This window comes from Phasianus colchicus, chromosome 7, assembly GCF_987193195.1.
Source record: "Phasianus colchicus chromosome 7, bPhaCol1.hap1.1, whole genome shotgun sequence".
Lineage (NCBI taxonomy): Eukaryota > Metazoa > Chordata > Aves > Galliformes > Phasianidae > Phasianus > Phasianus colchicus.
Genome location: NC_143442.1, coordinates 33,167,457 through 33,181,127, shown reverse-complemented (window position 1 = coordinate 33,181,127; position 13,671 = coordinate 33,167,457). Strand labels below are relative to the sequence as shown.

At 44.6% G+C, this 13,671-nt stretch overlaps 1 long non-coding RNA gene across 1 annotated transcript in view; it reads left to right on the top strand.

The window, feature by feature from the left end:
• Window positions 1-2,211: 2,211 nt before the first annotated feature.
• The window catches only part of LOC149917310 (uncharacterized), a 29,866-nt gene continuing 18,406 nt past the window's right edge, over window positions 2,212-13,671 (top strand). Inside the window, exons 1-3 of the long non-coding RNA XR_016468444.1 lie at window positions 2,212-2,935; window positions 3,189-3,311; window positions 9,163-9,268. This is a non-coding gene — a long non-coding RNA (uncharacterized LOC149917310). The remainder of the gene's footprint in view (window positions 2,936-3,188; window positions 3,312-9,162; window positions 9,269-13,671) is intronic.

The following is a 13,671-nucleotide window of genomic DNA, read 5'->3' as shown; positions in this document are numbered from 1 at the left end:
GATTCTTTTGGAACTGTTTATTTTCCACTCTCCAAGACAACCTTTCATCAGAAGGAGCACGCTGAAAGGCAACCTTTCATCAGATGAAAAAAATACAACTCCCAAGCTATAAGGCTGCAAGGAAAAGCTTTTTTAAAAAGAAAGAAAATTTATGCTGAGTGACTCTGCAAGAAAGCATGAGAAAGCCTTACAAGGCACCATAAAAAGATACGGGCTGTGGCTAGAGGCTTGGTTCCTACCCCAGCTCAGCACTGTGCTCAGCCCATCGGTGTGCTGGGGAAAAGAGCTTCCCCTGCTGGCTCACAGCTCCCTCCTCGGGAGTGGTATGTGTGCATTGCTGGGCTGAATTTGCTTTGCAAATCTATCTTTGTGTCTTCAGATTAGCTTTATTTGCTCGAGGATTTTGGAGGTAATGCGGGGGAATATTCATGTTTCTGTTAGTTGAAATTTCAGCTTTTTGTTAACATCATGCCAGTATGACAAGCACATAGTGGGTATTTTCAGGCTAGATGACGCTTTGTTTTCTTTGCTTTTCTCTTGAAGCCAGTGACTCTACTGTGGGTATGTCTCCCCCGTGCTCATTGCTGTGGCTGCAGCTGGGGCTGACCATTGGGGCATGCTTTGGCTAGGTGGGTGCTGCTCAGCAGCACTGCTGCAAAACCACTGAGCCTGGCAGGTGCAGGAAGGTCATCCCAGGACATATACAAACACTAACCCTCAGCATCTGAGTGGGTGAGCTTTGGCTGTGCAGTGTGCTCTGCTCTGTTAGCACAGCTGATAGCACAGCCTTCATCTTCAAGTGCATCCCTTTGCTCCAAACCTGTCTGTGAGACAGAAATGTGGTGTGTGGTCTTTTATCTATGAAAGCTAAATAATCATTTCTCACTGCTTGCTCCTCTGTGTAACCTGGCATTAATCTGAGAGATGATGCAAGCTGTGGAACCTGATTGCCTCTGCTCTCAAGTTTGGATGTAGGGAAGCAAGAAGTCACTGGTCATCCTGTGCCAGAGGAACCTTTGGATGCTCTCCCACCAGCTAGCTTTATTCCCAGCAGAAGATACTGGTTTATCATAGGCTTCTTTATTTAGAGCAGAAAGACTTAGTGGGAATTTTTGCCTCAGACCAGCCCTCCCCCATGGGGCTGGGACATCTGCTGTCTGTCCACATGACCCAGGACAGCCTAATGACCTCAGCATGTTGCCTCTGGTGAACAGGAGTTCCAGTCAAAGACCACAGGCAGATTCAAAGGTGAGGCTGGACTGGGCTCTGAGCACCTGATCTAGCTGGAGAAGTCCCTGTTCATTGCAGGAGTGTTGGATAACCATTAAAAGTTTCTTGCCAACTCAAACGGTTCTATGATGCTATGATCTTCAAAGCATAGGAGGGCAGGAGGATAATCAGTAATGGGTTCCATAGCATAATAAAATAAGTTGAATTTTCACAAAGTGGCAAGTTGTGATATCAAAACTTTGACTACCTCAAAACCAAGCTTGTGCTTTTTCACCAGCAACATTTCTTAGAGGGATGTTAGAGGTGCTAGTGCAAAAGAACAAGAGGTGATAGAGAGTGGGCTATTACTATAGATACTAGAGACTATGGAAATACTCATGGTTTGCTTAAGTAAAACCCAGAGGATGTGCATGTTGCCCTTCCTCACGTTACAAGAGAAGCATAATCCTGCTTGTTCTAGTGCCAGGCTGGCTGCCTGGGATCCCAGTGGGCATGGTAGCAACTACATGGGAGAGCTGCAAGAGAAGAGCATTCACCGAAGTGTGCTACTCAGACCTTAGGGATTAAACAGCTTGTTAACAGAGCAGCCTTGCCTGAACCTTTGCTGAGGTTCAGAAAAAAAGTCCCAGAGTTCTTTTGATATCAGCCTTTGCCCTTGTTGTTTCAAAAATTGGAGAGATGCCATCCCACCTGCTCTGCTGCAGGATTCTGGATAATCGCACCTGATCGACGTTGGCAGGCAGCCACTGGAAACCACGAGCAGCACGCTCAGAAATTGCACCAAAGTAGGCAACCACCAACTCCAGACACGTGGCACCTGCAAGAATTTGTTACTTTTTCTTAAAAAGAAAAAAAAAAAAAGTTTTGTTTTTTTTTTTTCCCCATAATTTCCATTTGTTAATAACGTGCAAGCACCTCATTAACTCTGATAGTATGATATTTTTGGCTAGCCGCATTGCTAAGCATGTGTTAAGCTCTGATGAAGTGCAAGAAACTACCTTTGTAACAGCAGTGGTGTCTTCTGAATGCAGTTAGCGCCTCACCAGTGCTGATAAGGTGCGAAAAATGATCTTCCCATCTACAGTTGTGTCAACTGAATGCAATTAGCACCTTTACATGTGTTTAAAATCATGACCACAGGTAATACGTTTCAGCAGCCTGCAATACATTAGCACTTAATCCCATCTTTGTGAATCGAGGGGGAAAAAAAATCACTGCAAAACCAGCACAATGCATGCAATTAAGTGCCATTAACATTCCATTAACTATTTTTAATGAACTAAATCCGTCCCAGATTGGTGAACAATGGACTAGGGACTTTGCATAGTTCACTGCAGAAGTTGCTTACGCTGTAGGTTTGTGTCAAGGGGAGATCTGCTTATCCCTGCTAGACTTGTTTCAGTGGCTCTCTTAAAATGTCTGGCGAAGCTCAGCTTTTTCTTCCTTGGTATGGGCATTTAAGAACATAAGAGCAGCTGAAATGAGCCCAGACTAAAGGTTGTTCTAGCCTGTTGTCTAGTCTTGAATGACCAGAACTACTGGATGCTGATGCAGACAGCCAGCTCATCATTGGAACATCTCCAGCTGCTGTCCCTCAGCCCATCACCAAACAGCCAGTGCTGAGCACCCTGAGATGCTGGACATGCAGGATGCTCACCCCCCAAAAATGGGAAAAGGAAAAAAAAAAAGAGAGAAAAAAAGCACAGTATGTATTTTTTTTTTTTTGATGCACATTGTCAAGATGCTCTGTATTGATCACTATCTTATTGCTCTCAGGCTATTAATCTCTTCTCTAACTGTAGTAAAAGCAATCAAAGCTTTAGCTCTGTATGGAAGTCTCTCTATGTCTGAATAATCTTTGTCAGCATTCTCTGAACTCCTCTTTTTTAAAATCTACTGGACATAGGATAAGTAGGACTTATGCAAGAGTGTTGATAATTTTTTTTCCATACCAACAGAGTGTGTGTGTAGCAGGATGGTGCTACTCAGACAGCACATACACCAGAGAAGCCTTTACTGGGAATATTTCAAAGATGTAAAGAAGATACTAACACAGACATGTACCAGAATGGAATTCAAAGGTAATTTCATATTGAACTAATGATAAGTCTGACGTTTTAAACTTTTATTTCCTTTTTTTTTTTTTTTTTTTTTTTTGCACTGAATTTGTAGTTGTAAGAGAAAAATCCATATCTGAGAAACACGATGGGGGATGTTCAGGGCTCCTCCTCCTACTGACAGGTGTGGGACTGTGTGAAGATTGCATCTTGCTGGGACAGAAGGGAACACTATGCTCAACTCCTTGCACAGCACAAGGCATAAGGCCTTATTCCTAGAGCTTGTGGCTAAACCAGAGTGTATCTTTGCAGAAAGTACACTCTGTCTTGCTGCAATTCATTCTTGACCATCCTTTATTTTGTCTCTATTTCCACAATTCATGGCACTCTGTACAGAAATAACTGTTCAGAGCAAGATTAACATTTGCAAACTGCTATTTGAAGGTGATATTGTCTTGCTTCCTAACCTAAATCAAGCCCTGTCTGGATTAATAGAAACGTCTACTGTGAATTTAGATGTTTGTTTTGTCTTCTCAATGAAGCTAAGATTGCTGCTACGCATCAGAGTAGAGAGTCCTTCCTTTCCTCTCTCAGCTTAGGAGATGAAGTTGCCTTTCAACATCTATGTCTTAAAGCACCAAGAGAGCTTAGGTGTCTAACTCAGCCTTCTGGATCAGCAGTGCTAATGGAAAGGAACTTGATCTGAAGCATGCTGGAGTAGGTGAGTGGTTGGGTCAAGCTGATGCTGCCTTTGCTATATACTTGATATAATGGATAAACTTGTATGAGATCTATGAGATCCAGCATGGAAATCAGGCATGAGAGACTCCCCACCTGTACTTTTTTGATTAATCTTTGTCTTTTAGGGATTCTGTTACTGTGCTGGGACATGTGCCTCTCTGCTCAGTATATCCATGTGTGGCAATATTCTAGAGGGCATTTTTTGTTTAGACCTTATTTTTCACTTGCAATGCTCTTTTTTGGAGAGAAAATCCTGGCCACATCTGCAGTAATGATGAGTGTTAAGGGTGGGATGAAGGGGACTGATGTCCTCACTTCCCCCCAGGTTCTGCCATGTCCAATGGGAGTCAGGAGAGCTGCAGATTGTTACAAGCAGGCAATACAATTTTCTGCAGCTTGCTGAGATCCAGAGCAGCCAGTCTGACTCTATTTTAAGAGAAAATTCCTACACAAGAGGCAAAAAGAGACAGATCAGCATTACTAAGTGGATTTGAGGCCACGTACCCAGTCCAGGCAAGCCAGTGCTGCGGCAGCATCCTGCCCAGAACTGAGGCATTGTACAGCCCTGTTAGGGTGCAGCCAAACACTGACAGTCATCCATTCTGTAAATTAAATTTCACTCCTCTCAGTTGTTGAAGGATTGCTGATCTCGCAGGTTAGCATGGATTGATTCCAAAACCTGTAAGAGTAGTGAGAGAGAGCTTTGGCAGCCTTTGGGTCCAGTCTCGTGTAGAAGATCCCTTCTGCCCTGGGAGGAAGGGGGTAGATGCTCCAGGAGTGGGTTTTCTTCTCTGTGTTGAAACCTCCCACAAAGGACTGAATTAATGGACCAAATAGCCCAAACCCTTTCTTCAAAACATTGAGAAGGGTCCTGGTGTGAGCTAAAGGGTTGAGTGTCTCCTTGAACCAGGGTGTAGATCCAGTTACAGTATCCTTGTTCCTTGGGCTGAAGTCCATGCAGAAGGATGGCAGGAGGAAAATGTGAGCGAGTAACCAGAGATGGGAGAATATTGCGGGGTAGGCAGGGCCAGAAAAACAGAAAATAAAGGGAAAAGCAAGCAAACAAACCCAAAAGCACGATGCTTTCTTCTGCCTGTAGGTGACTCCTGCTGAGTTTCTAGTGATATGCAAAGGGGAAAAAACCAATGTAGGCTACTGTACGATGCAGGAGTTTATAAAACTGTATCTATTTAAACAGAGGAATACACTTCTTCCTGATGAGGTCTGTGAAAAACCAGCAGTATGTCTCTTGACCCAAGTCTTTAACTGGAACCGTCCTGGCAATTTAATGAAATTAAATGCCTGGACTATGGGGAGTTCATTAGAAAGTAATCCAAAGGCTAAAGCTCTCTGAGCTAGTTCAGCTCTCAAACACTTATTTGTTTGCCAGATTCAGTAAAGCAAAACCCCTTAATAGGCATTGGCAGTATTTACAACGTGCTCTCCTCTGATGTGGGGACAGCAACACATGTACCAGGATGACTTATATTTTGGTATGAGACTTTCTGAGAACACCTCCAGGACAGTCACACAGCTCCCTGCCTTCTACTGGACAAGCTCGGGTGAATGTGCAGAGGCTGCTTTGTGTCCCAAATTCTTGCTTCTGGCAAAGCAAGCCAGAGAATCTCATTTATTTCCAAAAAGCTTGCAGGGATGGCTGCTGTTGCCAGCAATGCAATGCTGAACCTGCAAGGGACTCTGGCTTTTTCATCCTGCTGGGCCATGTACCGGATTACAATCTGTTTTATTTCATGCCATTTGCCCAAGGGTACCAAAGATGTAAAGTGCCTCTAGGATGTTGGTGGATTGTGAAAAAAAGGATGCTGAATTGCTGCTTATTTCCTCTGAGTGGGGATTCAGAGGAACGAGAAGGGTAAGGAGCTTTCTCCTGCTGTGTAAAGGGAGCTGGAAACCCAGAAAGCAAGTGAATGTGGTTAAGTTTCAGAGTACTTAATTCATCAGGTATAAACAAGATTTACAGGTGAGTGAGCTGAAGGTTTGGAAGGAGAGCTCACTAAAAGTGCCTGAAATAGCTGAAGGAATATCCTGATTCCTGTACACCTGAATTTATTTTTCTGAGGCAGCACATAAAGACCAAGTAAACCCTCTGCTGGAAGCCTAAAGGAGATTCCACATCCAAGCATTATAAAAAAATAAAATAAAACCTCTTGATGTGATTTTTGGTGGAAGTCCAATGCAATCATATGGCCCTTGGGCTGGAGCTAAGGGCTGGGGCTCCACACAAAAAATCTTCCCCGACTTGAGCTAAAGCTCAAGGTGGAAATAGGGTTTTCTGTATTTGAAAGCTGTTTTATGAAATAATCCTTGCTGAGCTTTAGCGTAGCTGCTGCATGAGTTGTTTTAAAAGTACCCAATGCCATCTGCTAGGTGCCTCTCACAAAAAAGTTGTGGAATGACCACAGAGGGAAAAACATCAATCTGAGCAATAGGTACCCAACCATTGGCAGATCTGTGGAAGTTTCAGCAGCACGGGTTTGGTTGTGGAGGTGGATTTCGATGGGATCATCGGTGCCAAACAGCCAGCAGACCTACATCTCCCTGCTGGGGCTGCCAGACCTGTCTGAATTTACACCAGGGCACTTAATCCCAGAAAGAGTTCGTGCTGAGCGAGGCGCTGCCAAACGCAACTCACTTGTCTTCTGTTGAGCAGAAACTGGTGGGGCATGCATGGTGTGAGCTGGCTTCATCGCTAGGGAAAGGGACTGAGCCCCTGCCCTGGGTGCTGACGGTCCAGGCACTGTGTGGAAGAGCAGTCCTGAAAGTCTCCATCAGCAGTTTGATGTCTGGAAGAGCAGTTTTTTCCCACCCTCCCCAGTGGGTACTGTACAAGCACAGGATCCGCCTTCCAGCAGCGAGGGCTGCGTTTTTATATCTTGACCTTTCTTGCTGTGCCGGACCCGGAAAGCCCATCCCTGGTGTTTCCCTACGAGGGCAGCGAAGATGAGCGGAGAACAAACGCGGCACAGCAACGACACCTGGCGATGCGAAGCGACTGCTGCATGTGCTGCCTGGGAGCTCGCCGGGGCCTCCCCTCGCACAAAACACCTACAGCAGCCACACACACGGGCACTGCCTTCGTTTGAGCCTTTATTTTTAGTTCAAGTCTCTGCTACAAAGCACTGAGATCTTTTCTCTCCAGCGCGTTTTGGGGAAACCTGTTCTCCACCCATCTGCAGATATCTGCAGACATAATCACACAGGCAATGTTTTGTTTTCTTTTTGCAAGTAGTCTGTGCAAATATTCTGTTGTGTATCTGAAGGCTCAGTGTGGCTGAAGACACATGTCTCCAGGTGCAAAGCAGCATTTCATCCCAAACAAGGGCTGTCGTGTCCATCTCTTCCCACTTTTATAGGACCAAAGGGGAGCTGTAGGATAAAGTCACAGTCACAGCGTGGCTTGGGTTGGAAGGGGCCACGAAGCCCATCCAGTTCCAAATCCTGTTGTGGACAGGGCTGCCAGCCACTAGCTCAGGCTGCCCAGGGCCCCATCCAACCTGGCCTTGAGCACCTCCAGGTACAAAGCATCCACAACCTCTCTGGGCAACCTATTCCAGCACCTCACTGCCCTTTAAGTGAAAATCTTCCCCCCTTTAGTTTAAAGTCACTCCAGACTTGCCCTCTGGAGCTCAGAACTCAAGATTTCAGAATGGATGTTGAGTTGGTGCCCACCATAGCAGCCCATTCAAAGTGCCAGCCCGGCCCAAGAAGCAGAATGTTCTTCTGAAGGCCCTTCAGCTTCAACCTAAGTTGAGCTATGACTGTTTTTATACTGAACTCCTGCAAAATCAGCATGTCTGGGAACCACAGCAGAGTGCTGGCAGCTGAGTTTCTCTTTGAGTCTTTGTACTTCAGAGCAGAACTTGCAAGGCTGAGGCCGTGCTCTGAAATGGATCAGAAATAAAGGAAGGGCTTTGCTGAGGCCCTGCTACATCAGCCTGCTTAGCTTAAGGTAATCACGAGCAGGCTGAGCGCCTGTCCAACCTCTGCACCTGCTTTACCTCTGTGCACCTATGGCATGTAGCAGAAGAAATCACTGTTGAAAGTCAACGAGACCTTGTTCAGAACAGCCCCAGGTGCTTCTGAAAGTCTTGTCCTCTCCTGTGCTCTTCTAAAGACTTCCAAATTACAGTTAATTCATAGGTGTTCTAACGGAGCTCCCACCAACGGGCCTCCCCCTAGGCAGGCTCTGTTGGAAGGCTGCTGGGGCTCAGGCTTTTGGCTACCTGAGAGAGCAGGTCACTCCCCAGCCTGGAGGGACAAGAACAGAAGATCACCCAGTGCAAGAGCAAGGCAGGTTGAACTGTGATCACCCCCCAGGCCATGCTGATGGGCCGCAGTGCAACAACTGATATCCAAAGGCCAGAGCTGCAACAGCTTTTCATGGGAAGAGCATTGATGTTTACTGGATGGCACTTGGGTCTAGCTGAGAAATCCCACTACTCCTGGGGCACCCCTGTGAGAAAAACCTGAGCAGCTGGGTTTTTGCATGGTTTGTGGTGCTGACTTATTTCTTTCATGTTGAAACTGAGGGCCCCATCACACTTGGAGTGAAATCGATGCCAGAGAGGCCTGTAATTAGGCCATCTGCCTGCTGAGACGTCCTGCTATTATGAGGCTTTCCTCCCTGGCTTCAATTCCTCTGTTACAGACTGTCAGTCCCTCCCATGTTTTGTATAAATGATCAGGAAGAGGTACCCCTATAAATGAGATGGGAACTTGCAAGGTTTTCCCTCTGATCCTTCATCCACTTTGGAGAAACTCCCAAAATTGGCAGCAGGTGGTGAAGCCAGCTGCATGTTTTAGTCTGCTTCTCTCCTTCCAGCCTGATCTGATTGGAAATAAAGCCTGAGGGTTTGTTGACTTCAGGCAGGTTAAATAATCTTGCCCCATAGGTCAGACTGGTTAAAAACAAAACGTCCCAAGGAAACTGTGGAGGTCTGGGGTTCAATGTTGGTGAAAGACTGCATCAGAAATGAGACAAAGCTGCACCTGTCTAGGGGGGATGTTCAGTTGCCAGCAATCTGCAGTATTATAGCAGTATTTCTCAGTTCTGTCTGAAATTTAGCAGAAAATCTCCCAAAAAACTTAACCTGGTTTATAAACTTTTTCAAAGGTGAAAGAGGAGAGCAATAGCTGCAGTGCCATCCCATGGCTTTCAAGAGGATGCTGCCTCCAGGAGAGCTGGCTTGGATCACATGGGGAAGCACAGTAACTCAAAGGTGAGCCTCATTACCTCCTTACTCTTAATCCTTTTAGACAGAAAGCCCAGCTGCTGGTGACTCAGGAAACTGATTCATAGTGGAAATGGCCCTCACACCCAAAAGAGTTTGAGGGTGTTCATGATACCCACACTTGGGACTAAAATGTAATGACATGGGGTGTCATGCTTGTCAAGGAGATGCGTATCTAGACACAGTGGAAAAAACTTGTTGAGGCCCATGAGCTATTTTAAGGGTTCAGTATTGTTTGTCTTGCTGATAATTTGAATGTCAAGCTGCTTGACACCTTGTGGAATTTTTAATCTCATAGATTTTAAGGTACTACCTTTTCTGCTGATCAGTACACAAAATGGTGTTGCATTAACATAATAAAATAATATTCTTCAGCTTGTACAATGGAGCTACAATATTTGGGTAATACCTGGTGCTAAGATTTCAGTAAACAGAAGTTTTGTGTCCTCATGCAGCCTGGGGAGGCTGAAACTTGGTGTCTTGATGATCTGTAGAGGTCCTTTCCAACCCCTACAATTCAGTGATTTCAGCCAAATTCTATGCTTTCCCCAGGCCTTAGGAGTATGGTAGCAATGCTCTGCACTGAGGGTCCCTACGGATGAGCAGGCTCCTAGCATGGATTCACCCTTTCTTATCTTCTGGTGAGTTCAGATATGCACAAAAACAGAGAAAATTAGATTTCAGTGAGTTTGCTGCTCATGGGACAGGCTCCTCACTTCAGTTGCTGAACTACGTAACTGTACAAGAGGAGGAAGCCTGCTGGAAACCTCTTAGTGCTTATTGCCTCCTATAAAAAGATCTTGATAACCTCTCCTGTGAAAAGCTCTGACACCTCTGCCCTGCAGCAAACCTGTGATGCTCAGCAAATGGAGAGTCCTCAGGTTACTTGAGGGCCTTTTCTTTGCCTTCTGCACAGCTTGTGCTGGCTCACATGACTGATGGACACTGTGCCTCCTCCCTCCTCTTGCTTCCCCAGGACGTTTCTTTGCTCAGAGGCAAAGGCGTTTCTGCATGCTTAAGATGTATCAAATGTCCAGACCCTCCTGTCTCCAACTACTTGCATGTTCCAGCATAGTAGAGAAAGAAAGCAAACCTTGGTGAGGTATGCTTATCTCATATTTGAGCGATATAATGGAAGTGCCATCCCCTGGTGTAATGGGATCACGGAAAAACAATGAGGCATGAAATTATTTTCCTTCCTTCCCAGATAAATCCCTTGTTGTAAATTAAAGCTTTTACCCATTTAACTACAGGTGAATCACCAATGCCTGCATAAGTCTGCTGTTAATAAGGAGGGAGATTATCCAGGACAAACACTTGGATCTCTTGGGTCTCTCTTGCTAATGATAACGTAATGTTCTTCACAAGTTATCTTAGCACCAAGATAATGGGGAGCTGGGGAAATGAGTGTAATGTAAGCTGCTCTCAGCACTTGGGAGCTGGATGGATCCCAAAGGCTGGGGTGATATCCCCACATTGTATTATCCAGTTCTCCATTGAAAAAGCACTTTGTATTAGCATCAGAACAGCACACACGTGCAGGTAAACCTTGCAGTGGGTGGAAGGATGACTTTCATGAGGCTGTCAGGAGCATCCCCTCACTGGGTTCTGCCAGCAGCAGATCTAAGCAAGCCTGTGTGGTGAGCTTTGCATTCATTACCCTCTCAAACAAAATCTGAAATTACATGCATACTGTAGCCAAAGCAATTGAGTATAACTAAGCCTATAGGAAGATAGAGCTCATCCTATTTTTCACTTAATTGTCTTTCAAAATGAATTGGAAATACTATTTGTTTTAAACAGCAGATATCAATTCTTATTCAAAGGTCCTGAAACGTTGTGTGTTTTATTCCTGTACTTTGGAGATCCAGGGCACTGAAATCTCAGTCCTGTCCAGAGCAACACCCTCCCTCTCTGCTGAGGCGAAAGAAGCCAGAAAACAGAATCTACCCAAGGCAGACCTGATGAAGGTTTGTCAGCATCCCCAGCCACACAGGGCTGCTTCCTTCTCATCGTTAGACATCTACTTCCTAACACAAGATAAACCTCTCCTTCTACAACTTGCAAGCACCTCAAATAAGTCATTTCCTTTTTCTCAGTAGCAGTCATGTAAGGATTTCTATATGCCCTGCTCTTCTTTGCGTTACATTTTCCACTTCTCATGGACTGTTTTCAGGATGCATGCTTGTGCCTATGTTCTTCCATGACCCATGCCTTCTGCTGTCTTAAATTCATTGCAGTGCCAATCCATGACTGCTTTGCTTATTTCTGATGGTACTGAAGCAGTAATAATCCTGCTGTATTTTTTTCTACCTGCTATCAAAGACAAATTATTTGAATTGTGCCCTGTTGTATGCACCAGCCTACCTCTTTCACAAAAGCTGGAGTCAGCAAGAGAGGTTTTAGTGAAGCAGCATTGTTCCTGTTACCTAAGGCATTTCTGCTTTGGATTGGGACTAGAATTAATTTTGTGGTTATCACTAAAAATGTAATGTTTCTGCTTAAGTTTGCAGAAAAATGTGATTAGTGCCCTGAAAACTCAAGAGAGCCTGTAGCTCCTGCTGGTGGCTGGCAGAGGGTTTGGGTCCTGCTCCAGGGCAGACTGCAGTGGAAAGTCCACCCCACAGCCTTTGACTGCCTTCCGATTATTCTCTGCACATCAGACTTAATTTGACCTAACTATAGCTCACTGGCAAACGACAACTCATAGTTAGATGATTTTCAAAGTCTAACTGCACCAGAGTTTTCTCAGTACTTTAGAATTTCTTAATTGTATTAGCCAAGGTGAGGATAATTGCTGCTTTCATATCCTTGAAACTTCTTATACAAAAGAGGCTTATGCAAGAATATGTTCATTCTCTCCAATAAATGATCTCTCTGTTATTAAGGAGTGTGCATTGCAGGACTGCTGGGAAGCATTCCACCGAACCATTATGTACTGGAACAAAACCTGAAACTCGCAGATACAAGACTAAATTACAGTCTGGGGCAATCAGAACACACTTCTTTTTCCTGGAGGTCGCTCCTTCAGATGAGCAAACCTCAAACCCATGGATAACCTGGTATTTTTCATATTGAGGATCTTCTCTACAGATCTCCTATTTATGGGTCACTGGTGCTCTGGCATTGCTTCTGGTCTCAGACATCAGTGTGGTTGTTGAGCAGGGACTTTTTTTTCCTCAGAATTGCATCAGGATCTTGAGCTGCATGTGAGGCTTCTAGACATCAGGTTATCATAGCTGTGTGCTTGAAGTCTAAAGTCACTCCAGCAGAGAGAATCAGGCATAATGTTCTTCCTTAAGCTCTAGGAAATAAACAGAAACATGTGCGTGTGCAATAAAACGCCACGTATCCCTTTGAGATTGCAACTTTCATTAAAAAATAAAATAAAATAGGCTAGACAATGTGTCTTCTAATAGCAGCCCGATAGACTGAATGTGGGAGGGAGGCATGCAGTGAGTCAAACAACCCAGAGTGAGTTCTATACCAATTGCTGATAAAGTAGACACATTTCACGGCCCATTCTGAGGAAAATATTACATTTCATGGTGCTTCACAGAGGAAGAGAAATCCTATTAAATTCATGAAAAATTATGCACACAAGGTATACATGGGTATTTAAAATGATCCATATTTTCGAATGCAGGATAACAAGTGAAATGAACATCTCTTAGGGATAACAGCAAGTGTCACAGGGGTTTTACACGGGGTCCTTGGTAAGAAGTAATCTTATTATTGTTACAGCACCAAGTTCTTTTGCACCATGTTAAATAATGCTCAAAAATAGTCTATTTCCCTCAGTTGCTAGACAAACTTGGAGGATAAATATGGAGAATGGAGAACCTAATGGCAAGTATTTGAGTGCTGCAAGCCTATCAGACCTTACAGGGGGCTGCTTCCTTACTTCAGAACTTTAAGTTAAGATGGACTATGCTATCATTTTGAGTCATCTGAGCAATCATTTAGGAGTTTTTCCAGTTACCATGGATGGGTGAAGTACAGTTGCTGCTCTGAAAGTATTGCCTCTAATTTTATTACTTCGACCCACGAATTCAGGGATGGATGTTGGTGATGTGGCCACAGAGGTCAAACCTTCCCACCAATATTCTGCTACATTTTGTTGGTGTGTGACAGATGGCAGCTTGCCCTGCACCTTAAAACACTTCCGAGTCCAAACAGAAGCTGTTGCTTTCCTGTGACGTATAAGAAACCAATAATGTGCAATGGAAACTTAATGCCAACTGATTTGCTGAACTTCAATGAAAACCATCACTTCTTCATGGCAGTTAAGTACTGGGATTCAGATGTGAAATTGTGGCTGAGCACAAAAAGGTGAGTCATGCAAGCCTACGTGAATATCTTCTCAGAGGAAGGAAAACACAATGTAGAAG